General features: G+C 39.8%; 1 long non-coding RNA gene across 1 annotated transcript in view; it reads left to right on the plus strand.

Moving 5' to 3' along the window:
* LOC132519668 (uncharacterized) overlaps positions 1–17,707 on the plus strand; it is a 31,926-nt gene extending 14,219 nt beyond the window's left edge. The window contains exons 2-4 of the long non-coding RNA XR_009540233.1: positions 11,337–11,447; positions 15,392–15,464; positions 17,610–17,707. This is a non-coding gene — a long non-coding RNA (uncharacterized LOC132519668). The remainder of the gene's footprint in view (positions 1–11,336; positions 11,448–15,391; positions 15,465–17,609) is intronic.
* Positions 17,708–25,714: the final 8,007 nt, after the last annotated feature.

A 25,714-nucleotide genomic window follows, 5' to 3' on the forward strand; every position in this document is an offset into this window, starting at 1 on the left:
CTGAGGCAGGAATCAGTCTTGATAAATGAGATGAAATTCAAGAAGTTTTGTTTGAACTGTGATTTTGAGTTTCTTTTAAATATCCATCTGAAGTCTTAAGGAGGCAATTGTATATGGAGTCAGGAGCTCAGGGGTCACCGATGTTAAACAGAAGCTTCTAGACAGTGAGTTTTGATAACATCATAATAGAAGTGTTATGGTTTCAACATTTCTGGTCCAGAGGAGAATCCACTTTTTCAAAAATATGCCTTGACATACTTGAAAGTTTCAATTTTTATCAAAACAAGTACGCTGTAATTCCCACCACCACCTCAGGGTGGCAGTAATGTTAATCAGGAAGATCACAGAGGAAGCAAGCTGTGTGCAGTTGGGAAATAAAATGTGCAAATGTGTGTGCACGCGCTATAAATAAACTTACACCACTCCTGGGAAAAGTAGGTAACAGCAAGGATTGTATATTGGAAGTCAACAAAGATGCTTAAGAAGACTGCTTAAGATATTGCTATTAGAATCTGAACTCTGATAAACCATAATGGAAAAGAATATGAAAAAGAATATGTATTTATATGTGTATAACTGAGTCACTTTTCTGTACAGCAGAAATTAATACAACATTGTAAATCAACTATATGTCAATAAAATTTTTAAAAATGAAAAAAACAAAACGAAATCTGAACTTTGAGCAAATATAGAGACTATGTCTGGTAATACTGATATCCAAATGCACCCCATTCCATAGCAGAGTGGTGCAGAACAGGAACAAACAGCCTTGGCCAGAGGATTTACAGGATGTGACAACACAAGGTGAAGATAAATTTAGACCAAATCAGAACAGAAACCATTCTCTCAGCTATATCTACCAAAGAATTTTCACCAAATTGTGGTGAGGAGTAACTACAAATTTACATCACAAGGTAAAGAGAATCCCCAGATTTTATTAGTGCCCTGCTGGCTGTCACAGTTAAGATTCTGCTGACTCCAAGGTGGACAGAACCAGTTGGTGGAAGCTCTCACATGGTGCTGTCTTAGCCAGGTTAATTCCCTCCCGGATATGCTACAACTAACACCTTAAAACATGAACACAGATAAATTGGCCGTATTTCTTGTCTGAAAGCTAGCAGAGAACAGCCCTAAGCAAGCGGACCTGGCCTAGGTGGATTTTGCACTGAGAAGAGGGGATGTACAAAGGTATAGAGCACTTGTAAAGGAAAATGGGCCCAGGAGGGTGGTCTCAGCTTCTGGGAAAGGAGACCTCCACCTCTGCTGCTCGACTCGAATCCATCTATGCTCTAATTGGAGAACCCAACTCTTCCCCCTTTAGGCCTTGTCCAAGTCACTAAAATGCTCAGGAAGTCAACCAGAATTATTCATGCTTGTCAGTTAATGTTTACAGCTCACTCACTGTATGCTGGTCATTTTAATGACGAGGCAACTTGCTATGAACCCTGCTCCTCAGGACGTGGAGAACTAAATGGAGCAAAACAGAGGATTTGGCAAAAATTTGTCACCCAGTGGGCTGGATATTCTTCTGCATTTCCCAGGATATGGAGAACGGCTGGGATAATGACTAAGCCAGAAGCTCATTTTCCATAGAGTTCTACGTGGTTTTCATTATTTTATACCACTAGTTGTGCTCTGCATTACGCCCGTAAACAAATATAAAAAAATATATCATAAAGCCCATGCGACAAAGGAACAAAACTGGAACCCGTGTCAGGCCTTATCAAATACATTCGTGAAAGCATGTGGACCCATTTTATGGGGCATGTTTGGATATGAATGAGAAAAACGCTATTTAAATGATACAGACAGAGAGATAAGGATTGATAGCACGTAAAAGCTAAAGAAACGTCACAGGTGATACAGTCAGATGTTCCTCCAATGGTGTTTAAACTGTAGGACATTTTCTTTCACTGAAAGTTTATGCAGAAGCCCAATATATAGAGTAAAGCTTTCCTGTGCGAGGGTGGGGTAAGGGCTTTTCCTTCTTAACTGACAGAGAACTGGAGAGTGTCAACGGGATCATTCTCCAAAACTAGCTTCCTGGCCCACAGGAGCCCTGGGGTGATTAGCCCCAGGTCACATTGTAAATAAGTAATCACAGCTAGAACTTGGTTCTACTGACGCCAGGTCCATTAAATCACATAGTAGGAGTCAGTTTTTCCCACCCCCAAATTACATGGAATCAGTGAAGAAAGGACTGTATGCTTATTGCTAGTGCTTTTGTTTATATCTTTCTCACTTTTGAGAAGCAGTTGAATGGCCAGAAGGAACCACATGCTTTTATAACTTGGCCTTTTCTTCTGGTTTGGGGGGAAAGTCCAGCTTACTTAGCTAAGAACTCGAGTTCTTCCAGTCTGTTCCTAGGTTGTCTATTCGGCCCTATTGACGACTCCACAATTTGCCCATCTGACACGCCAACTTCTCAGCATCCTGTGCTGGCCTCTTCCCTCTCCCTGGACCCCATGTGTCTTGTCTGGGGCTGACTTGTCTTTTTCAGATGCCCTCCTCCCGTGTCTCTTGTCACTGATATCTTAACATCTCAAATCTCAACCCTTCCCCAAAGCTTTTCAGATGCCCTTCTCAGCTCTCACAGTTCTCCAGACTAGCACTTATCAGAGATTGCCTCTTATTAGAGTTATTTAGTGCATATGTATCTCCTGCCTTCTCAGTTGTGAACTGCTAAGAGAGCTCTGGAAACATGTCATATTCATAACATCAGGCAAAATGCCCGCCCATCCTAGAGGTCCCCAAACTCTTAGTCAAATAGAATTGCACAAAATATATAGAAATGGTCTTTTTGTCTTGTTTTGATTACAAGTGACAATGGAGTTACAAAATGGAGAGTAGAGACAACCCACTTATGGGATTGTTATAAAAAATGAGATTTTGGAGTTTTATATTTACAAATAAATATAGGGATATTCAAGGAATTGGGAACCTATAAAATATGTTACCTGAGGTTTTGAGTATGTAGGACTTGAGGTGGTCAGCCTATTTCTTCAGTTCTCTATTGAATTCCTCCCAGTTTTTTTTTTTTAATTATTTTTGGAGCATTGCACCTTCAGTTGATCTATAATTTCTTGCTTAGAAGAAATTTTCTCCATTTTTATTTTAAAAATTTTCTCAAAATTTACTGTTTTTCTGACTTTGTTTTTCAAGGAATTATGAAGGTATTGACAGTTAATTTATTTTATGTATCTAACTATATACATTATAAATTCTATCATCTATCTTTCTATCTCTGTCAGTCAGGAGCAGGTTTAAAAAGCCATCGTTTTGGTTCTTGCTTGATTATAGTCGTTGGTAGAAGGATAATCACTCACATTGTTGGGCCTTCTGGAATCATCTTTCAAAATATGTTCGGTTGTAACAAAAAAAAACAAATGACATTATAATTAAGACCATGAACTTTGGAGTTAGGCTACCTAGGTTTGAATCACAATTTCACTACTTCTCACTTGTGTGAACGAGGGCAAATTACTTTAACTCTCTGTTTCCTTGACTGTAAAATTGGGATAATAATAGTACTTACCTCCTAGGCTTGCTGTAAAGACTAAATGAGGTAAAATTTTAAGTGCTTAGAACAGCACCTGGCACTAGTTATATAAGTGCTACTCGTTACTATTCTAGAACCCTCTTTTTGATTTCCCCCTCCCACCTCCCTCCCCCGACATGCTCTTTGGGATGTTCTTGAGCACTAGTTATATGGTTGAGATGAGCATGAGTAAATATAGGCCTATGCACCTCAAAGAACTCTGCCTATACACTTCTCTAGGGCAGGTGTTAATGCAGATGAGAAAGTTCTTGTACCAAGAGTATTGTAAAAGGGTTAATGGCCCTGCTCATAACTGAGAATAGAATATGTGGAGAAGTGATTAGAAATGCAGTCACCGCATTAAGGACATGTTCAGATAATATAGTATGGGCTTTACCATAGGTAATGTTTGGTGTATTGTTAAGGTACGAGCAGAGCTGCATATCTCTCGAAAAGCCATTCTCGACTGAGAGGTTTGCTGATGTTAAAGAAGTGCAAATGTATACAATTAATGGCAGAATGATGGGGGGAAGGGTTTGTTGACTCAGCCCAATATTGAGTTGCATCTGATTGATATTATTTGCAGCTCTTTGGGAAACAACAAGCCTCCTGCATGCCCTGAGAGGGTTTTAATGATCCCTTTGCTTGCCATCGGTCTGCATAATAAGACTAAACTTCATGGACTTTTTTCCTGAGTTTTGAAACACTGCAGGTTTTCTTTTTCCCTTACCCTTTTCATATTTCTAAAGTATATGTGTTTAGTAGAGAAAGGCTCCAAGTTGTGCTCACCGTGCTTAATTGGACACGTAGTTTTTCCACTTTGGGTTTTAAATAGATTTGCAGCTTTAGGAATCTGCAGAGGTGAAGCTGCTCTATGCCTTCCTGAATTGACTATCTACTGCCCTTAACCAGATAATTCAGCACCCACCGAAACTTTCCAGTTATGTTTTCCATTCTTATTCATAGATACAAGTCCAAATCTATGTTTACTTTTATTTTTAATATTAATATTTACAGAAACAAAATGATGGATCCTTCATTCATAGGAGCTGTCAAAGCAAGAGAAGAGGAAGAGGAAATGGAATGTATATGTGTAATTTTATTTATTTATTTATTTTTTGCTCCATAAAATCATGGCTTGACTAAGGAGCCTGGCAAGTAGTCCTAGGGAAAAGTATAGGCTAATGCCAAATACCTAAATAAAAACCAAAGACCTCACGTAAACATTCAGGCATCCTGTCTCCATAATATCAGATAGCCAGATGCTTGAAAATATCTGCATAATGGACTGCATTTTCTAGATTTTATCTGACGTGTGATGTTATTTAGAGGTAAACCTGACTCTAAATGATTAAATTAGCTCTTGGAAGTCTCGAGTGCTGTCTTCTGTGTGAGACCCAAGAAGCGATTGGAAGGTTAGCGGCTGACCTAATAGCATTTAGCACCAGATGGTCTCTACTTAGCTACTTACTTTGGCATGATACCACCTTGAAGAATGGATCTTAGTGATCTACTAAGTTAATTTCATCTCAAAAGATAAACAATTGTTCCCAGAGAATAATTGGTAACAGTGCTTCTGGAAATGATATGAAAACATCTGGAGAAATTGGGTTTTGTTTCTAGAAGAAATTAAGGAAAATCTTTGTTGTATTACCTGGAATTACTCTTAAGCTTGACCATGAATGTTTCTTTACCAGTCTGAGCCTGGGTTCCTTCCTAAGTAATGTAGGTATAACCATACCAATTTTGGAGCTGTTCTGAAGTTAAATAAGAAAATCTGTGTTAAAATGCCTAGTCCAGGATCTGACACATAATAAGTGTTCAATAATGGTAGCCGGGGGGTGCTATCACATACCTAGGCTGTTGACAAAGCTTTGCGGTAGTGTAGGGTAACTGCACCCAATCCTGCCGTAGCTGTGGCATGAGTGTTTAATGCTGTTCTCTCCAATTACTGAGTAAAGTACATTTTATTTTTAGTACCTAGGACTTGAGGATGCTCCATTTTGCAGAGTCTTCAGTTGAGAATGCTCGACTAAAGGGCTCTCTCCTGGAGGGAGCTCAAGTTAATAGTTGATAGCCCTTCTGTTAGTCTCTGCTGCCCAAAGGAATTTCTCTCTCTGCTCCTAGAAGACGTAAGAGAGACAGATGCAATGTTTTATCAGATTGGGAAATGATTATTGAAGGTAATGCTTACTACTGCATGATTTGATTTTCAACTTGCCAAGGACTTTGAGGAATTTAAACTTCTAAGTAGTTTCCATGTATTATTTGTTCTTCTATTTAAATTAATGATTGGGGGAGTAAGTGTCATACGTAGATAGGTTACTTGCGCCTGTGTGTACTACCATGTTTCAGGGACTCTGAATGTTCAGAACATTGGTGGATATATTGCTAGGAAGCAGACATGAATGAAATGTGTCAGGATGGTTTGAACTATGGACTTCTGAACACTGTTCCCGAGAACCCCAAGATGAGGGCTGGAACTTGAATTCGGAATGTTTTTTCTGTTAGGAGGGAGTGCAGAAAAAGAGGCCTTACTGTCACTCCGGAGACATACTCTCATCACTCTTTCACCACGAAGGGCAGAAGAATAGGATCTTAGCTAGGATCCAGTTTCAAGACAAAAAACTAAACTGCTCATTTTAACAGAGAAAGTGCAGTGAAGAATTGCTAATTTGGTATTAATGAACTAAAAATGCCCCAAATGAACATTAATGTATCACAGAGAGGTGGTCCCTGTCCACAAGAGTGGCTTCATGTGTGTGTGACCCCTGCATTTCCACAAGGTCTTGCATTTGGAAGGGCCCCATGCTTGGTTTAATGCTCTGCTGTTGCCATCTTGAAATTCTTAGTAATTTTTGAACAGGGATATAATGTTTTCACTTTTCACTGGAACTGCAAATTATGTGGTTCGTCCCACCTGCAGGAAGAGGCATGGGGGAACAAAGGGAAGAGGTTGAGATTATCAAACAGAAAATCTTTGAGGTATGGGTGCCATGTGGTGCTGGTGTCTCTGAGTCCAGAGGAGGGACCCTGTGGGTCTGGGGCATAGACCTCTGAGAGTGAGTGCTGGCTGCCTGGTGCTGGAATCTTGGAAGGAGCGCGCCAAGACCGGTTCTGGAATCTCTGAGGTGGCACCATGAGGCTGGTTCTGTGAATGTTAGAACTCCAGACTTCCTACTACTGGAAGGGACTGCTATTGATGGTTTGATGAAGTATTGCTCAGTGATGCTCATAAAGCCAAAGTCCAAGAGATTCAGGAAGCAGAAAAAGGGAGCCAATCCCCTCTCCCTCTCCCAGCCTTCCCATCTTCCCCTTGTGTCCTACCGGCAGCGTTTAATCAGCAGCCAACTGGCAAAGCACCAGTGTGGCCTGTAGAGTCCTAGTTCCAGAGTCACACATGACATCCAGAAAGGTGTATGTGGAGAGAGAGCTTAGTAGCTTTCATGAGCACTAAGACACTAGGAGAGAAGGACGAAATATCTCAAATCTCTGTCCTCCCAGCAGCGTTTGCAGTAGCCCCGCCAGGACCAGTTTAGGCAGACCTTCTGATCGTCACATGAACCCTCAGAAGACTCAGCTAACATGACCTTTCCGAGTAGACCTTACAATACTTGTGGCTCCATTTTGCCCCGAGAACCTTATGATACTTCATGTGATACATAATTCTGGTTCAGACGGGTGGTGAAATGTTCCAACGCACACATGTTAGAAAAGGGGAGGAGATACCTCACTGTGCAGAATATGGACTTTCCCTGAGTGCTTCCTGGAGGGAAACGTTTTATTTGAAGTAAGCATCAGATGTCAGACTTCTCCCTTTGTCTTTTCTCAAGTTTGGAGTTGTATTTGTGCCAGTGCTTGGGTAAAATTTGATAAACATGAAGTTTACATCTAGTACAGTTTTTTAAGAAAAGTCTTTACTCGGTTAAGGTAAAGATTATTATTTCATTTTAAATGAAAAACTTTTACATTGAAGGATTCCAAGTTCCCTGTAAAGATGGCCACCCTCCAGATGAGTGGGTGTTCATTTTTCCTTGCCCCATCTCACTGAGCTGTTCCACGCCCCCCAAATTGCTCTGGCAACCAACGCTGTAGCAATAAGGAGTTCAGCTCTATAGGTCTGGTGGCATGAAAAAAATTAGGTTCTGTGATAGCACTTTATAAGAGTGGCATCCTCACCATACATCCCTTTCCCTATAGCTTTTTTTTTTAAGCAACATCTGTATGTATTAAGGAAAAAGGGTTTCATCATAATGATGATGTCAAGCAAGGTAACTATATGAATTGAAACTTAAGCTTACCTTCACAAGGCTCGTTTCTCCACCTCTAGTGCTGCCTTCTTAACAACACCTTTGAAAGCCAGGTAGGTCTATGGTTGCTGAAGGGCCAGAGGTATAGGGGAGAGAGACAAAGCCTGGGACAGAATTATTTTGTCAGAGCTGTTTGCAAATGAAGACCAAGTATAGTAATAGTTCATATACGTGTCATCCATCATCCACTCCCGCCTTCATCAAAGAGGAGTGGAAGGCACCTTATAATAGAATATCAAACCTCTGCCTTGAGCAGTTCAGCCAGGCCCAGCTGACATGCTCAGCTTAGAGCTGTCATTAAGGGGACAAGCAGGCAGGCTGACAGGTGAACTTGATATGCTTGATTTCAACATCATTGTTGGATCAAGGGCAGACACAGCAAGGGTGCCGAATTCAGTGAAGTTATTGCTTACAAAATGCCAAAGGTAGGGTCTCAACAAAAATATCTAAGAGAAATCCATCTGTGAAATGCATTTTCTTCATAAAGTGCACAACCTACCGCAAAGCACAAAAGAATAAAGCTACCCTTCCTGCTGCTCCGCTCGGCTCTCTTTTTCATTTACCAGCGAGGATTCCCAAATTATATAAACATGTAAAGGCTTTGGTGCTCTTCTGGAGAAGGGAAGAAAGAGACCCAGCTGAATCAGCTTCCTAAACGACTGCGTTATTTTACCCTGATGGCTTTAATTAGAGAAAAAAATAACTGCATTGAGACCATCTGCATATTCATAATGTAGAACATATGGCTGGTTTTCAGGATTTTGAAAAAGAAAATGCATTAATACCATGCTTCTTTCCGTTCATTTCTCATATTCCAGACTGTTTCTTTGAAAAATAATATACTTGAAAAACCTGTTTACTCTTTACACAGGCCAAATGTTCTCATTCCTTTAGGCTTTTTGTGTTGTGTCTGCTACTATTGTATATTTCAGCAACAAATGCTAAAACAGAATACGGTTGTTTATGATGAAGAATGCCCTGTAAGTGAGTTCATAACACTTTGTAGTTGTGTATTTACATCAACACATTGTCTTTTTTTTTTTTTTTTTTTTTTTTTTGCGATACGCGGGCCTCGCACTGCCGTGGCCTCTCCCGTTGCGGAGCACAGACTCCGGACGCGCAGGCTCAGCGGAGCACAGACTCCGGACGCGCAGGCTCAGCGGAGCACAGACTCCGGACGCGCAGGCTCCGGACGCGCAGGCTCAGCGGCCATGGCTCACGGGCCCAGCCGATCTGCGGCATGTAGGATCCTCCCGGACCGGTGCACGAACCAGCGTCCTCTGCATAGGCAGGCGGACTCAACCACTGCGCTACCGGGAAAGCCCAACACATTGTCTTTTGATAGGCATAAATTATCGTAGTTTTATTTATGGGAAAGTCTTGCTAGAATTTCCTGAGAGCGTGATGAGGACTCAAGCCAAGATGGGTATGTAGTGTGTGTGCACAGGAACGTGTGTGTGATTGTGTGGATGAGGGTGTGTGTATCTCAGACAGGACATAACAACATACATCTAGTTTTGACCAAGTGAAATAATTAGCAATTGTAAAAAGTAAAATGATTAAATTCATAGAAATTATTTCAGACTTAATGTTATACTGGTAAGATAATAAATAAATGGAATAATTTTTGAATTTTAAATTCTTAATGAAAGATAAAGCAATCTCTAGTTATATTAGAAGAAAATGGAAAAGCAATAAAACTTTCAGGTTTTTTGTCGGGCTTTTGGGTAGTCACTGGATCAATAAATCCAATTCCCAGTGTAAGGCAACAAACAAGAAAACAACCCAGTCACTAGAATTGGCATAACTATTTTCAAAACAAAGCAGAAAAAGGTGTGAACAGGGGGAAAAAGATTAGGAAAGAAATGAAATTTTGCTCCTCTGAGACCAAGCTGTCATGTTTGTAAAGCAACAGTAAAAAGAAACAAGTGAAATGAAAATTAGATGGCCATCTTGAAAAGATGTTGTAAAGAATTGGGGGATGTTGTAAAGAATTGGGGGAAATCCACCTTCTCCCCAGGAGGCTGTGTGTCTGGTGGACATGGTGCATCTTAGTTATTCTTGGTTCTCCAAGTCTCTCTAAGGCCCCCAAGGGCTCAGAGATTCAATTTCTTTCTTCTGTTTTGCCACACTCTTTCGAATTTAGCAAGAGGCCTTAGGAGCTTGCTAGCTCAGATGAAACCACTTGTAACTTGTTGTCCAGTTCGCAGATTAAAAAAATGCAGGTATTTGGAGAAGGTATTGTCTATTAGAAAGAAAATACTTCAAGGCAGTAATGGACATTAAAATAAACATACTGCTTACATCAAAATTATGCCAAAGTCTCTGTTTTGCAAGAGGAAATGATCTGACACTTTCATTTATTAGCAAAGGCATTGGAAATTTCCAGTATTTCACAAAATCTACTGGGATGACTGTCAAATTGGAAATGATCTTGCTTTTATGGACATAGTAAATGAGTGACTTCCTTTCAAGCAATTGACTTAATTAAAATGAATTTTGTCTTTTTTTTTCCTTCTAGTTAGAACATCACAACTGATTTCACAAGTATCCTGTTTTGAAATAGGTTGTATTAACTCAGTTCAGTTGCTATAGCTCTTTGAAAGTAGAAAGGATGTCTTCTCTGTTTTTATCTGTCTTCTGATTGCTCGTAAAGATGATACAAAGTTAATCACTTTCATATGGTTTTGAAATTTCCTTCATATTTACTGTCCTTATATCTACCTAAAAATTCCTTTTGCTTTCCTTTTTACTGTGAATATAAAACTTTTTTGCAATGAATTCAGTCTGGTGTTTCTTGTGTATATATTTATCTTGGTTGTAAGCCGTGAAATATAAGTATTCTTTTTGCTCTGGGTCCCATATTGTTTTATTCATCCTATTCATGACTTTTTTTCTCTGAATTTTATAGTATTTGGAACTCAATTATAGCTGATAAAGTTGTCCCCATTCTTTTTCAGGGGACAGAGTGTACTTAGATGTAGCAATGCCATGTTTTAGTAAAATATGGACAATTCAATCAGTGTGACACTCCAGCTTTCTTTTTTAAAATTTGCTTTGGCTTCATGCCAATCCAGAAGTGAACATGGAAGATCTCCTAATAACTGTTTTCCTTTCCTTACTGACTTGTGATAGAACGTGATATACATCTTTTGGTTCCATGCATTTAACAATGCCTCAAAAATCTCAATGTATGTAACATAAAAGTTACCATTTTAACCATTTTAAATGTACAGTTCCGTGGTATTAATTAGTACATTCCCATTGTTGTGCAATCATTACTACCATTCATCTCCAGAACTTTCCTATCACTCCAAACTGAAACTGTGTACCCATTAAACAATAATTCCCCATCTGCCCAGCCCCTGGTAACCATTATTTTACTTTCTATCCCTATGAATTTGACTCTTCTGGGTACATAATATAAGTGGAATCATAAGGTATTTGTCCTTTGATGTAAATTTTCCCTTTTAAAATGGATTTTACAGGTTTAAGGAGATGACTTGGACTCCCCAGATTGCTTCTCCACTTACCTTCAGTTTCCAGTTCCGTCACCAGCCCATGGAGTATGGCGGGAGAGCCACTACCCGTTAGCCCCGGTAAGGCCGTACCTCAATTCACTGCGTCAAAGACGTTCATTTTGCATCTTATCAGGCCGATAGAATATATCACACTCATATAAAGAATAGTTTTAAGTTATGTAAGTTAAGGAAAGCAAAATATATTGAAATAATGAATTAACTGAAATGATTCCCTCTGTATCTTGCGTGTGTACGTGTGTGCGTGTGTGCGTGTACTCAGAAAAGAAATGATTTTGCTTGGTAACATTAATAACTAATCTCCATAAGTCATAGTATGGTTCACAAAGGACTTTTGTGCAGACACTTTCCTATCAAACATGGTTAATGTTTACTAGTTAACTTAGTAATGTTTATCCCCACATTTAGATGCTATAATTCAGGCTCAGTGAGATTCACTCCCTCACATTCACGAGGCAAGTGAGTGGTGCTGCTGGGCCCCAGTGCAGTCCCATTGTGTTGACTGCCACCTCCCTAATTACCCCCCAGTGGCACAGGAAGCCCCGTCTGGGCTGCGTGGAGTCCCAGTCTGGTGCGCTAATCAGCAGATGCAGTGCTGGCCTTCTTTTAATTTGACCTTCCAAGAGACCTTCCCCTGTGTCCAACACCCTGCTACTCACTCTAAGGACCAGACACTTGACCTGCACATTGTGAGGCTCCGTGAGGGTCAGAAACTTCCCATGTCTGGCAAACAGCTTCCCTCAAGCTGCAGTAATTAAGGATCAGGAACTCTTTTCTCTCACCAAAAGTGGGTCACATTACAGATAGTGGGGAGAGATAGTGTGGAACTCGTTCGGAGTGGCAGCTGACCAAGTTCTGCTGCTGGCAACAAACGTGGAAAACAGCCTTATGTTAAAGGCCAACATGAAATTGCAAACGATTAAAATAATAATAAAAAATGCTGCCAACGGCATTTAGAAAAAAACCTTTCAAAATGCAAGGAACAACGTGTAAAGCATATTGGTTTACTCTGTGATCTCTCAGCTGTATCTCTGTGCCTGGTCTGTACAGGAAACAGCGAAGACAAGAAGGTATGAAGCAGAAACCTCAGCTCTGTGCTTGCTTGACTCTTGGAGCCTCGCGTTCCCGAGAGTATTGTCAGAGTGGTTTAAAAAAATTTTTTTTTTAAATGTAGCTTGGCAGAGCTGTAGAAGTGTTTTATTTCTTGAACCCTTTCTGGACAAGTCTGTTGACAGAACCGTGTTCTGCTGGTCCGGCAGAGCTGCCAGGCGGGGAGACATGTCATGCTGAGTGGATTCATCCCTCAGTCCCTCCTCATTTGCTCCTATTTTCCATGGCACTTTGATCCTTTCTCATTTCCACTCCGAATTGATCCCTGTGTATCCTGTGTCAACCGGCACAGTTCTATTAGAGAAATATTTTGCTAATAATATCCTAGCTGTTCTGAATTCTCCGCAGCCTCTTTCATCCTATCTGCGTATAACGCTGATTGTTCTAAATCCCACTGTTTAACCTTGCTAATACACGCTCGACCGCTTAGCTTTCTGTTCAACCTGTTGATCGAGAGATTCACCAAACACCCTGACTCCAAAGAGTTCACATGTTTGCAAAAAGTTGTTTTTATTGAATGACATTTTATTTTAACAATTTGAAAGGTAATTATTTTTAAAAATCTATAGTGGTTTGCTAATTTGTTAATGTTGCCCAATGTGCTTAGGCGAGTTGAAATCGTTTTTAATAGTTTTAATAGTTTTTAATTATCAAAAGATACTTACCTTCGTGGAATGGCTCAAAAGACTCTCTTTCTAACTAGCTGTGCTCCACTGCATGAGTTGCTAGACCTTTCCAGACATGTATTCTGCATCAAAAATAAGGAGTGGAGACTTTCACTTGCCCCTGGGCATTAAAATGCAACAGTTTTATGAATTTATAAGGTAAAAAAGTAAACTTGGCCTGTTGCCTGAGGACTCCTATAGCAGTTACATTTCAGATGCTCTTGGCTGTGTATTTCTAGAAATCAACTTCCTCATTAGTCCTCTTTCAAGTTGTTTTGAAATTCAGTCTCTGTATTTCTTCTGTCTCCTTTCCACTGCAGTCCAGCTCAAGTTGTTTATTTCTAGAAGCCAGAAGCTTCTCTATGTGTTTTGAAACCAAGCTCTATCAGCTACTGAGAGCTACATGTGGAATTTCAGTAAGGGGATTTCATAAAACAGTAACTGTTAAGGCAGTGAGCTTCTGTCCTTTGTTTTCCTTTTTAGACCATTGAACCATTGTCAGACGTGATTTCTGTGTTTTGTTTGAATTGGGGGACTTGGTTGATGTGAATATTTTGTTATTATACATTAACTTGATCTGGAGCATGATTTTTTAAAGAGTTCTGTTTGAGTAAGGATGTTTCTATTATGCCCGAGACCTCGTTTTTCTATAGAAATGTGCTTTCAAATGTTATAATGGAAGTCTATTGGCAAACAGGATTAAAATGAAAGCATTTCGTTCTGAAAGCAACTTTTCAATAATACTACGTCTAAGATCTTGATACGGTTTTTAGGCTTTTTCTATCTCATGAGGTGGTTTATAAGTTTGAGAGAAAAGTCTATATTCCTTAGAGACAGAATACTTCTACATATTTCATGAAGGAAGATGTCTAGACTTTAAATTTGGTAGCTTTGGACTTTAATCTCATCCCGCCCTTAGCTGAATGACCTTAGACAAGTCATTTGGCCTCTTTGAGCCTCAGTTTTTTACCTGTAAATTGAGGACAGTAATAATTACTTCCTAAGATTAGAGCGAAATACAATCTAGCCCACAGGACACACTTAAGAAATGGGATGAATGGGATGAATGATTTTCTATTAAGCGATGGGAGAGTTTTTAGTTCTCCTAGGCTTGGGGTACTATTTATTTTTTTCCTTTGGACTTTAAGTAAGAATTCACTGGGTACAACTGTGCAATTTAACGATCACTTAATAAATTTGGCTTTAAATGATATCTACCAATGGTTTCCTTCATACTTTTTATCACAGCCTCAGCCTTCTTAAAAATTAACTGTCAGCAAAGCAAGTGAACGGTGTATCAGAGGCTTTCTTTTTCTTTTTTTTTTTTAACCCAAACAATACTACCAGTATATAATTTGAGTTCCCCTTATATACTTCATTTCCTTCTCTGCTGGTTTTCTGATCTGAATAAAAAACACTTCTCTCTTTTTCTCTCACTCTCTCCTCCATGTTTTTCTTTTTTCCTCTCATTCACCATGTATTTATTGAGTGTAGTTACTGGCCAGACACTGTTCTAGGTCTTGTGGTAGAGCAGTGAACAAACTAGGAGGCTTCCTTTAAATGAGAAGGTCAGAGAGGGTAGCATTTAGGCTGAGCAATCTTTATAATATAACATTTAATATGACATACATTTCTGAGGAAGCCCATCATTTTTCTGAAACATAGAGAAAGTTTGCAATATGAAGCAAAGTACATACATAACGCACATATGTAATCTCTTTTTCTGTCTCTCTGTCTCTCTGACTAGATACCTAAACAAATTCTGATGAGTAGGGGCATTTCAGGAAGCCATAGAGAGAAGGGAAATTTAGAGATTATATTCTAGGCTGATGAGGAAAAATGAAGTGCAGAAGGTCTAAATACATGCCTATGTTGATGGCGCCAGAGTCGAAATTTAAACCAGGGCTTGTGATTCTTACTTTGGTGTTACTTCTTACAAACTCCACTGCCCCTGAATCTTTCAGAGGTCCACCAGATTTGACTGAGTTGGCAGGAGAGGTAGAAAGCACTTACTATATTCTGGGAGCCATGCTCAGTGTTGCAAGCAAAAGATGATCCCTGATCTCATGGTGTTTATAGTCAAGTGGAGAAGACAAACCATTAAATTAGTCCCGGTGCCTGTTATGTTTCAGGTATTACCTGGGCCCAGAATGGGATCTAGTGCTTAACACGATTTAATACTTAAGTTTACAAAAGTCAGTGATTTTGTTCATTTTTTCATTCTTGAAGGAGGATGTGATAATATTGCAGGACACCAGGATATGGTTGAACCAATATTCACCGACAGCCTATTATGTACCAGGTATTATACTGAAAAGTAGGGTATAATGCTTACGATATTGAACTTGAGTCCTGCTCTCATGTAGATTACATTCTTGCAGAAAGGTAGAGATTAAGCTTCTAAACACGTGATTATTTATATAAGTATATAAATAATTAAAGTGCTTATGTTTTATTTGCATATGTTATAACAATCCTGTGAGCTAGTTATTGGTTATGGCCCATCACTTAGGACGCCCCCCTTCACCACAGGATCATAAGGCTTTTACAGCATCATCTTATTCTCCATCAGCATTCCAGTAGGAGTCCAGCAAAACTTGCATGGCTGCCGTTTTCTGTTGTTATCCTGATATCTACATGAACAGGGGCAGTGCGGCCTTCTTACCCTTTTAACAAGGATTTCTGACACCTCCCGTCAGATGATCACACTGCTGCCCTTAGTAACTCTAACTTGGGTCTAAACCAATCCTTTTCCCTTATGGGCCAGCTGTTAGGCTGCAGAAAAGGAGACGCTCATAAAATTTATGGACTTCACACTTGTGTAGCACATTTCTATTGAGGAATTCAAGGCACTCGATTTTTTATTGCCTTTCATTTAAAATAACCCTGAGATTTAAGGTGAAAATGGTATTGTTCTTGCCTACAACATGGAGAAGCCTGAGCACAGGGTCCCATCCTCCATGCTCCAGCTCTGTTCCTACAAAATGGCACCTAAGCTGATGCTTGCAAATCAAGCAGGTGACAGTGGTGATACAGTTTGCAAGGTAGAGAAATCCTATAGTGAAAGTGCTCGTGAAACATACAAATTCTCCTGTTTTTTTTTTAATGAAAAATTCAGCTTTATGTATGCTTGGCCTGAGGAAGTAAGATGTGCCTAAACTACATTTCTTGGACTAGAATTGTTAGTAGAATCTTCAGTCCAGGGCCCTTTGTTCTGGATTTTGTTGAAATGTCGGTGACAAATGAACTTCCATATGCCTATGGAAAAGATGATCTAAGCTCCTAAGGCTCGTCAACAAGACTTTTTAGAATCTGCATATCACCTGTATTTCCAATCTTATTTTTCTGCTCTTGGCTATATTTCTTTACCCAATTAAAGTATATTTATGGTTAGTTCTGGTGGCCGCAGTTCAGCAGATTGGCTGGTAGTACTGAAAGCTGTAGGCTCACCCTGCACCAATAAGCACAAAGTTTGGCAGGGGTATAAGGAAATTTCTTCTTCTGAAACAGAAAATATTCTGCTCCTCTGAGCCTTAAGTGCCTGGGATGGGTCCTTGGGTGCCCCTGTGTCCACAGGCATCTGCCTCTCCTTTGCCCCCCCGGAATCTGCCCTGCAGTTTCCTGTTGGACTTGAGCCAAATCAGAATCTGTCCTTTTCCAGTCAATTGGTGCAGACACCAATAGTCTCTTCTTGACCTTCCACAATTTTCAAGTTCCTCAGAACAATCATTTTAGAATAAAATTTGCTCAGGGACTGATTAATATTTCAGATTTATGGTGCTGTTCTTTATTGATATTCACTCCTAAGGTGATCTCATCTAGTATCGAGACTTTAAGTACCATCTATGTGCTGACACTCCCATATTTATATCTCTGGCCTGGACCTTTCCTCTGAACTCCAGATTGGATTTCCAATCACCTACTTCACACCTCCACTTGGTGTCTAAAAACATCTCACACCTAACATATCCAAACAGAAATTCCTGTTTTTCCCACCAAACCTGTTTTTTTCGAAGTCATCTCCAACTCCATGAATGGCAACTTCATTCTTAAGTTACTCAGTCCAAAAACTTGGGATTATTCTTTTTTCCTTCTTTCACAACTCTTATTCAACTCCTCAGCAATTCCTATCAGATTTACTTTAAAAAATGTTTCCAAAATCTGATCCCTTTGTGCCAACACCACTACCAAGCTGGTCCAGGACAACATTGTCCTTCATCTGAATTATTGTAATAATACTCTAACTGGTCTCCATGTCTGTTGTCACCATGGAGTTTCCTGTGTGATCCTTTAAAAATGTAAATCAGAATCAAACCTTCTGGAATCTTCCCAACATATGGAGGTTAAAACAAAACCCTTAAAATAACCTACAAACCCCTATGATACGTACAACCTTCCTACCTCTCTGTCCTCATTTTCTAATAGTCTTTCTCTTGCTCTGTTCCAGGTACTGGGCTACTTGCTCTTCCTCCACAATGCCAGGCACACTGTAGTTTCAAGGTCTCTGTATTTTTTGTTCCCTTTTCCTGAAATGCTCCTTCACCAGATTGTCACAAGGTGACCTTCTATATTTGTCTTTCAACTTTCAGATTCTGCTAACTGCTTCCTCCTTTCATTGCCACCTTTGGACTAGGGGTGGTAGCAAAGAGTCTGGAATAATACATTATCACTTGTGGTTCTTCCTAAATCTCATTTTAGTAAATTGTCCTTTTGTTATACGCCTCCTTTGAATTATTCTAATTTGAATGTGCTCTTTCCTGTTGTGACCCTGAGTGATGCAATAATTAGTATTACATTTTGTATTTATTGATACTGGAAGTGGCCACAGGAAATAGGCCTTCCAAATGCGATTGTGATATTGAGTTTCTCCTAAATTCATGGAACACAGAGATAATCATCCTGCTAGGGGAAAGTGGGTACAGAGGTATTTCTATTACCCAATTTATCATCACTGATGGTGGTAGAGAATGATGTGCAGTTGGAGGGGATATAAGTGGGAGATCACTATGGCAACAATAGAGATTATAAAGCATGTGGAATAAGCTGACTTCGTTTTTCACTCAAGGGCTTACTTAGGGGAAAAAGAAATTAGGAGATACAAATTTATATAACACATATGGAGAACCAGAAACTTTGAAGGAGTTCTTTGTCTTCTACTGTTGCAGGACCTATTTGTCCAAGGCACAAGCCCAGGATGTGATTGTAAGAAGTGGGAGACTGTAGCGTCGCTCAAATTCTCAAGTATGTCGTTTCTCAATTAAAAAAAAAAACTGGTAGAAAATGCGTTGTACTCTGAGGCAGGGGATTTGGACATTTGAGCAGACATTGGGATGAGAACTTTGATCCTCCAAATTCTCTTGAAATTCTCTTGCCTGGGGAGGTAGTCTCTGCTCCATCCCCTCCCTCTGAATAGTCTTCTTCTGCATAAAGGGTTTTCAATGACTGAACCTAAGGCAGTTACCTCATAACCTGGTGCTGATTTCCCTTAGGACCCAACATCATCAACTCTTATTCTTTCTAGACCTATAATGATAGTTATTTTCTAACCTAGCACAGTTTAAGAAATTCAAGACCTGACTCCATGAGGAAAGAGCATATAGAAAAGGAAAGAAGAATCAACCAATCTCTATCAGCAGATGCCTGTTTAGTCAAAACCTTTGGGAGGACCCAAAGGGCACACCATTCACCAAAGGATTAAGAAATGTATTGGTGTGGGGACAGCTGCATGCTTGACAAGTTCTGTGATGGCTCCTTTTAGGAAAGAGATGGTGGAGGGGATGATGCAGTGTAATGGGTTCACTGACCTCAATGAGAATAGTGGAAACCTTAGATTTGTAGAGGATGTTTAGTAGCAATTAACTGTCAGAGACAAGGTGGGTGCTATAATAAGCCACAGGGTTTGAATGATAATCATAAATTTGGATCTGAGGGGTCTGTGACAATGCTGATTTGATGAGGAAGTCCCTAGTAATGAAATAGATGGCAGCCTACTAATGGGCTGTTTGACATATGTAAGTGGAAAAATTATTGGCCCACAGTACAGAAACCTAACCTGAATCTTTGAGGTGAACTTCATGCCTTCTATCCATTTTCTAAATCTAAATTGATTCATATACCTGAAGTCTCTTAACTGAGGGGTAGTCCACGTCCCTTTGAGGAAAGACATTGTAATATGGACTTATCAATCCTGTAAGTCTCGTCCCAAGACTTCCCTGGGAGCTCTGAAATAATTTATTATGGTGACTGTGCACTGAGAAAATGATAAATGCCCACACTTCCTGGGGGTTATTTTTTGTCTGTGAACTGAAATGAATCCCCTAAGACTAAAAATTCCTTTTGTCCTAATAAGCAAGGGCTCACAGAAACCAAGAAGAGATGAAATCTTGGCTCACATCTAATAGTAGTTCTCAGAAGGCTGGGGATAAATACTACAATTAATTCCTTATCTAGAAAGTTTAGGAGAATTAATTTGTTTAAGAAGAGACAAAGTTCCCATATTGGTACACTGACCTATGAAGTGGGGGATGTTATGATAGAAAAGATCAATAGAAACCCCTGAAATGGGCTCCCCTGCTCCACCAATAAGATGATGAACCAAAACAGTATCTCATTTCTGAGGATATTCTAAAGATTAGTGTCACTATCAAAATTTTAAGAAATGAAATCGTGGCTGTGCTTACCACATATTACTGAACATGCCTATTTGGTTGGTACAAAAGCCAGATGTATCATGGAGAATAATAGTAAACTATAGCAAAATTAGACATGTGGTGATTATATTTGCAGCTGTATTATCATTCCATTTCAATCAGTGAGGAAAATCAGAAGCAGTTCGCATTTACATGGCAGGGACTACAGTATACAGTTACTGTTTGGTCCAGGTGCTATGACAACTCCCCTACTCTACGTTATCATATAATCCAGATGGACCTTGATCACCTTATTTCACTAAACATCTTACTCGCCTACTACATAAAGGTGACATTGCTAACTGTGTCTGGTAAGTAGGAAGCAGCAAGCACTCTAGATATCTTAATAAGACATATGCATTGTAGAAAGCAGGAATGAAAACTATCAAATTTCAGGATCTGAAACACGAGTGGTCCAGTAGGCATAATGTGACCTCCTTTCTGAAGTAAGGGGCAAGTTGCTACACCTTACACAAAACTCATCACTTAGAAAAAGGTATATACCTAGGACCAGTTAGGATTTTGCAGGCAATGCATATATTTGAGTATGATCCTACTACCTATGTATTGGTAATTTATAAGGTTACAGGTTTTGAGAGGGAAAACCATAGCAAGAATGGGCTCTGTAGCAAGTCTAGATTGCAAATACAGGCTGTTCTGATATCTGGGCCTCTTGATACAGGACACATGAATAAAGGAAGTATTTGTGGCAGACAGAGATGCTCTTTGAGCCTCTGGCAAATTCAATAGGAAAATCAACAGCACAGATACCCAGGTTTCTGGAATAAGGCCACGTCCTTCTTTACTGACAACTATTTTCCATTTGAAAAGCAGCTCCTGGCTTGCTACCAGACACTAAATACTTGACCATGGAAAGTAAAATGACTATGCAATCTGAACTTCCCATTATATCTGAAGTACTATTTGAGCCACAGAAATTAACACTGGACACAAACAACAATTTTATACTATAATTGAAGTAGCATACACAAGTCCAGTCCTAAGCATATTCAATCAACCGCAGGAGCTCAGACTCAGTATTGTACCTGCTTCTACTGCTTTGCCATCTTTCCCTCATTCACATCTATGGCTTCACGGAGAGTTCAAAACGACTAGTTAATTGTGGAAGCAAAAGCATGGACCTGATTTAGGGATAGATCTGCGTGCTCTGCTGGCACCAGCTGAAGGACGGACTCTGCAAAACAATCACACTCAGTGGTGACCCTGAAAGACAGTATGATGGAGTTATTACCACTCCATGATAATACAACAGCTGATGGGACTTCATGTGTCTCCTGAGATAAGAATATGTATTTTTCAACTAATGAAGGACAAGAATGAGTGGTGAGGGACAAAGCACATAGGCTGTGCTGAATATCTCTCATATGCAACTGCAGATCAACCTTTCCCCTTCTGAATTTCCATCTCTGCCCAGGGAGACTGATTAGTGTGGTTATGTCACAAGCTTCTCCAACATTCAGCTGAGTAAGGCCAGTAGGGACCACAGGCAGATCAGAACTAGGGGGAGGTCAATGTGTTGACTCCCATGGCTCTTTTCTCGTGAGTTCACTTTAAACTAGCTGTGTCTCTTGACTCAACATCACTCTTTATTTCAAGGTAACTATTTCTACATGATTCTCCCCTTTCATGATCTGGTAACTAGTCCCTCCCTTGTCCTTTTAGGCCTATGGGTGATTACAGTACTGTTCTACCCAACTCTGAGTTAACACACCACCCTCGTGTTCCGATCCATCCTACCTACACCTTTGTAAATAGAATCTTCGTTTTAAAAAATCCTCTAAAATTTTCCAATTTGAGAGTACCATCTGTTTCCTATTGGGAAATACACCTCATGCAGTCATCTTTCCTCTCAGCTACACACTGTTTACTATTTAGAGCTCATGCGTTTGCAAGTGACAAAAATATTCCAGCTAACCTTGCTTAAGCTAAAAAGCATAGGAAGTTATTAGCTTGCATCACTAGAAAGCCCAAGGGATAGCAGTTCTGTCTCCAGGCACGGTTGAATCCAAGAGCTCACATGATGTTGACAGGGCTCTCTCCTCTTGGCTCTACTTTTTGTTCCTTTTTAAGCAAGTCCTTTCCACAAGGTGACAAATATGGACACTGGCAGTTCTGGTTTATAGTGGCTTCACAGGTTGCGGTCCCAGGAAAAAGAGCATGAGAGATAGTGCAAGTGTCCTAACGCCTGTCATGATGTGATTCCAATGGTGAACTGCTGGGTGTCGCTGAGGTTGCTTCCCTGGCTGTCTCATTGGCAGTCACATATGAATAAATGAACAGATCCACTGCAGTTTGACCGAGGAGTGGCTGTGAATAGAAAAGAACATTGCCTGACTCAGAGGAGTACCATCTCTCAATCCTCAATTAGAGCTCATTCTCTTTGAAGTAGTATAGACTTGAAAACAAGGAAGGATGCTGATAATAGAGTGACTAGGGCAAACTAACGGCCAGCTTCTGTTTTGACTGGAATGCTCTTCTTGCTAGAATGTGGCATCACTTGTCTGCCTCAGAAGAAAAGTTGATTCAGCAAATCCATTTGGAATGGCCTCTCAGCCTCCATCTGATTGCCAAGTTCAATAGTATTGTAAAGAGGGATTCCCTTGGGTAAACAGTGACGTAGATTTGTTCTAAGGACTTTATAAAAGGCAAAAAAAGCCTTTTGGCAATGTTGCGTTTCTTCTTTCTGCAGATATGACTTGGAGCAGTTTGTGTGAGCTCTTGGGGTGAAGGGAACTGGAAGGGAGCAAACCTTGTCTAGGATGGAGCATGTACTCCACCCTCTGTAATACAGAATAGATAACACAGCTGGATTATAGCAACAGAGGGAACAGACAGGTAGGATGGAGTGAGCTCCTGAAGGGAAGAGTCCCCATTAACGTAATTAGTAGAGCCATGGAAAACCTTGGGCGTTTCTTATTAAAGTACAACGTGAGAGTGGCAGGCATGGAAAATAGCTTTGGCCATGGTGTTAAGAGACTGGCAGGAAAGAGGTTATTACTGTCCAAGAAAGGAGTGCTGGGGGGTCTAGACATGGGAATAAACAGTTTATTGGAGAGAAAGTAAGACAGAGAGGTAAAGAAATTGCTCTCTGCTGCAAACAAAATAATATGTGCTAAGAAATAGTAGACAGAACTCATTTGCCTCTTAAATTCTTGTTTGCACACATCAAGCCAGGAATCAAAGTCCTATAGAAAGACACATTGCATCTTTCGTAGAACATATAACATTTTGTGACTGGAGCTTTTAGCATCCTTTACTCAACAGATTTTTGTTAAATTCTTTATTGACTACTATGTATTTAGTAGCTACTAGGACAGGTAGTGTAATAATACAATAGAAAAATATGGGTTTTGGTGTCTGGTAGGATGGGTTTTAAATACCTATTCTGTCACTTACTAGCTTTGTGCTTTTGGCCAAATATCTGAACTTCCTGTGTTAAAGGCAGAACACAATTGCTACCTCATAGGATTGCTGTGGATATTAAATTAGATAGTGCATACCAAGTGGTTGGTACAATAATCACTCAACAAATGGTTGTTGATAGTATTACTGATTCCTTAATGAAAAAGAAACTGTTAGAACCAGAATGGCATCATAGTTAGTTGCCATGTATATCAATGTTTATTCCCACTTCTCTTTCCCCACAACCATAAATTATTTGAACAAACTGAGCCTGTTAAGGTTCAACACTTTTTACTTTCGTAGCCTTGTTGGGAAAGGAGTTTGTGGCTTCTCCGTGGTGTAGCTTAATCCCCCATTGGGATCAAAAGGTGGTATATACTCTGTCTGTCAATCTGGCTCACAGCCTTCACCAGAGGAGACATAGACTACCTCTGCTAAGGAAAATAGCTGTAGTGTGAAATTTCTGGTTGCCAGCATGGGTGTGTTCCTATTCATCCCAATAGCTCAATATTTTCATTGTGTATTTAAATGTCAGTGTAGCTTAACCTCTTGGATCTCCCCTCATTTTGCCACCAGATAAGCCACTGGTGCCGAACTTGTTGTTTATTGCTGTTGCTGTTGTTACATTAGCAGATGAGAGGGGCACATTTAAATGGCATATTTGTGCCCTTATTTTAATGGAGTGAGTTAGCTAGGAGGATGGTGCTATAGCAACTGGTTACACAAGTGTGCCGGCAGGAGAAAACTTCTGAGTTAGGGGAAAGCGTCTCTTTTTTTAACTTTCATGCACACTCTTTAAAACATGGTTACAGCAAATTGTTTCCCCCTTTGCTATTGGTATCTCAAGATAGTTTTTCAGTTTAAAATTTGACTTATTGAAATCACATTTTGAAAGTTGGAACTTAGAATCGAATATAAGAAAACGCTTTTCTTGATCATTTTTTAATCAGAGAAAGTATATGGTGGCTGCTGTTCATGGATTATCCATTTCGGAAATTATCTGTTTGCTTTTTGCTCTTTCTAATTCAGAACTATGTATCCTGCTTTCATTTTCTTCTCAGTTACTTTGTACTTACAACTTCTTTCTGATTTTCCTAGGTACATAAAAGAGAAATCTTGAGATGTGCATAAGAGCAACACCAAACAGGGACACAGTTATGTAGAGCAGAAGGGCCTCATTAAAATTATATTGTTGTTTTTTAAGTTACTTAAAAATGAATAATGACCTTTTAAAACTCAGAACATTTTTTGGTTTTAATTAATACTTTTATGTCTTTGTTTAAAACCTCCATGCTGGACATTTTCAGGTTGCAGGGAAGAGAGGCATGCTCAGGGTATCAAAGGTCACAGTGTTTATGGGGAAAAGATGTCGAAGCGAACGCAAAATCACTAGAGTTCTTGTGACCTGATTCTTGGTCAGATTTCAGGAACTGGTGCCTGTAAATCTTCCATCACTATGGTGTCTCAGATACTCCACCTCTATTTCTATTACTTCTCCTTCTCCTGCCATTAAGGACCAACTGACCCTGTGAAACTCAAACTTTGTGAGTTTAATCCTGTGAAGACAGACTGTGGGATGGAAACTGCAAGAGGAGATATGGTTTGATGCCCTTTGTGAACACCTCTTCTGCATCAAAAAACCTGGTTCACCTGTGGCTCAGGTACCATTCTTTGGTCCAATCAGCTGTGGCCAGAAGAGCAGGATTACATACATAAGGCATGAGATCACATGCCTGAAGGGCCATCTGGTACAACTTATGGTGTCTTATGCCTATTACCTCTTTCTTAGCAAAGGACACGGTCATGGCAAATGTTCAAAGCAAGATAAAGTCCTCTTCAGTGTATGTCGTAACTCAAAATGCAGAATCTAGAAATTCCAAGAACTTAAAACACATACCCTTCTTCACACCCATTAGATGACTGCTATTAAAAAACCAGAAAATAACAAGTGTTGGCAAGGATGTGGAGAAACTGGAACCATTGTGCACTGTTGTTGGGAATGTAAAATGGTGCAGCTCCTGTGGAAAACAATGTGGTGGTTCCTCAAAAAATTAAAACTAGAACTGCCATACAATTCAGCAATTCCACTTCTGGGTATATATACAAGAGAACTGAAAACAGAAGCTCAGAGATATCTGTGCACTCATGTTCATAGCAGCACTATTAAACTATGCACTTCCACTAAAAGGTGGAAGAAACCCAAGTGTTCATCAATGGCTGAGTAGATAAGCAATAGAATATTATTCAGCCTCAAAACTAAAGGAAGTTCTGACACATGCTACAACATGGATGAAACTTGAGGATATTATGCTAAGTGAAATAAGCCAGTTGCAAAAGGACAGTACTGTACCATTGCACTTCTGTGAGCTACCTACAGTAGTCAGATTCATAGACAGAGATAGTAGGATGGTGGCTTCCAGGGTCTGGTGGAAGGGGAGAA

The sequence above is a fragment of the Lagenorhynchus albirostris genome, chromosome 4 (assembly GCF_949774975.1).
Source record: "Lagenorhynchus albirostris chromosome 4, mLagAlb1.1, whole genome shotgun sequence".
Lineage (NCBI taxonomy): Eukaryota > Metazoa > Chordata > Mammalia > Artiodactyla > Delphinidae > Lagenorhynchus > Lagenorhynchus albirostris.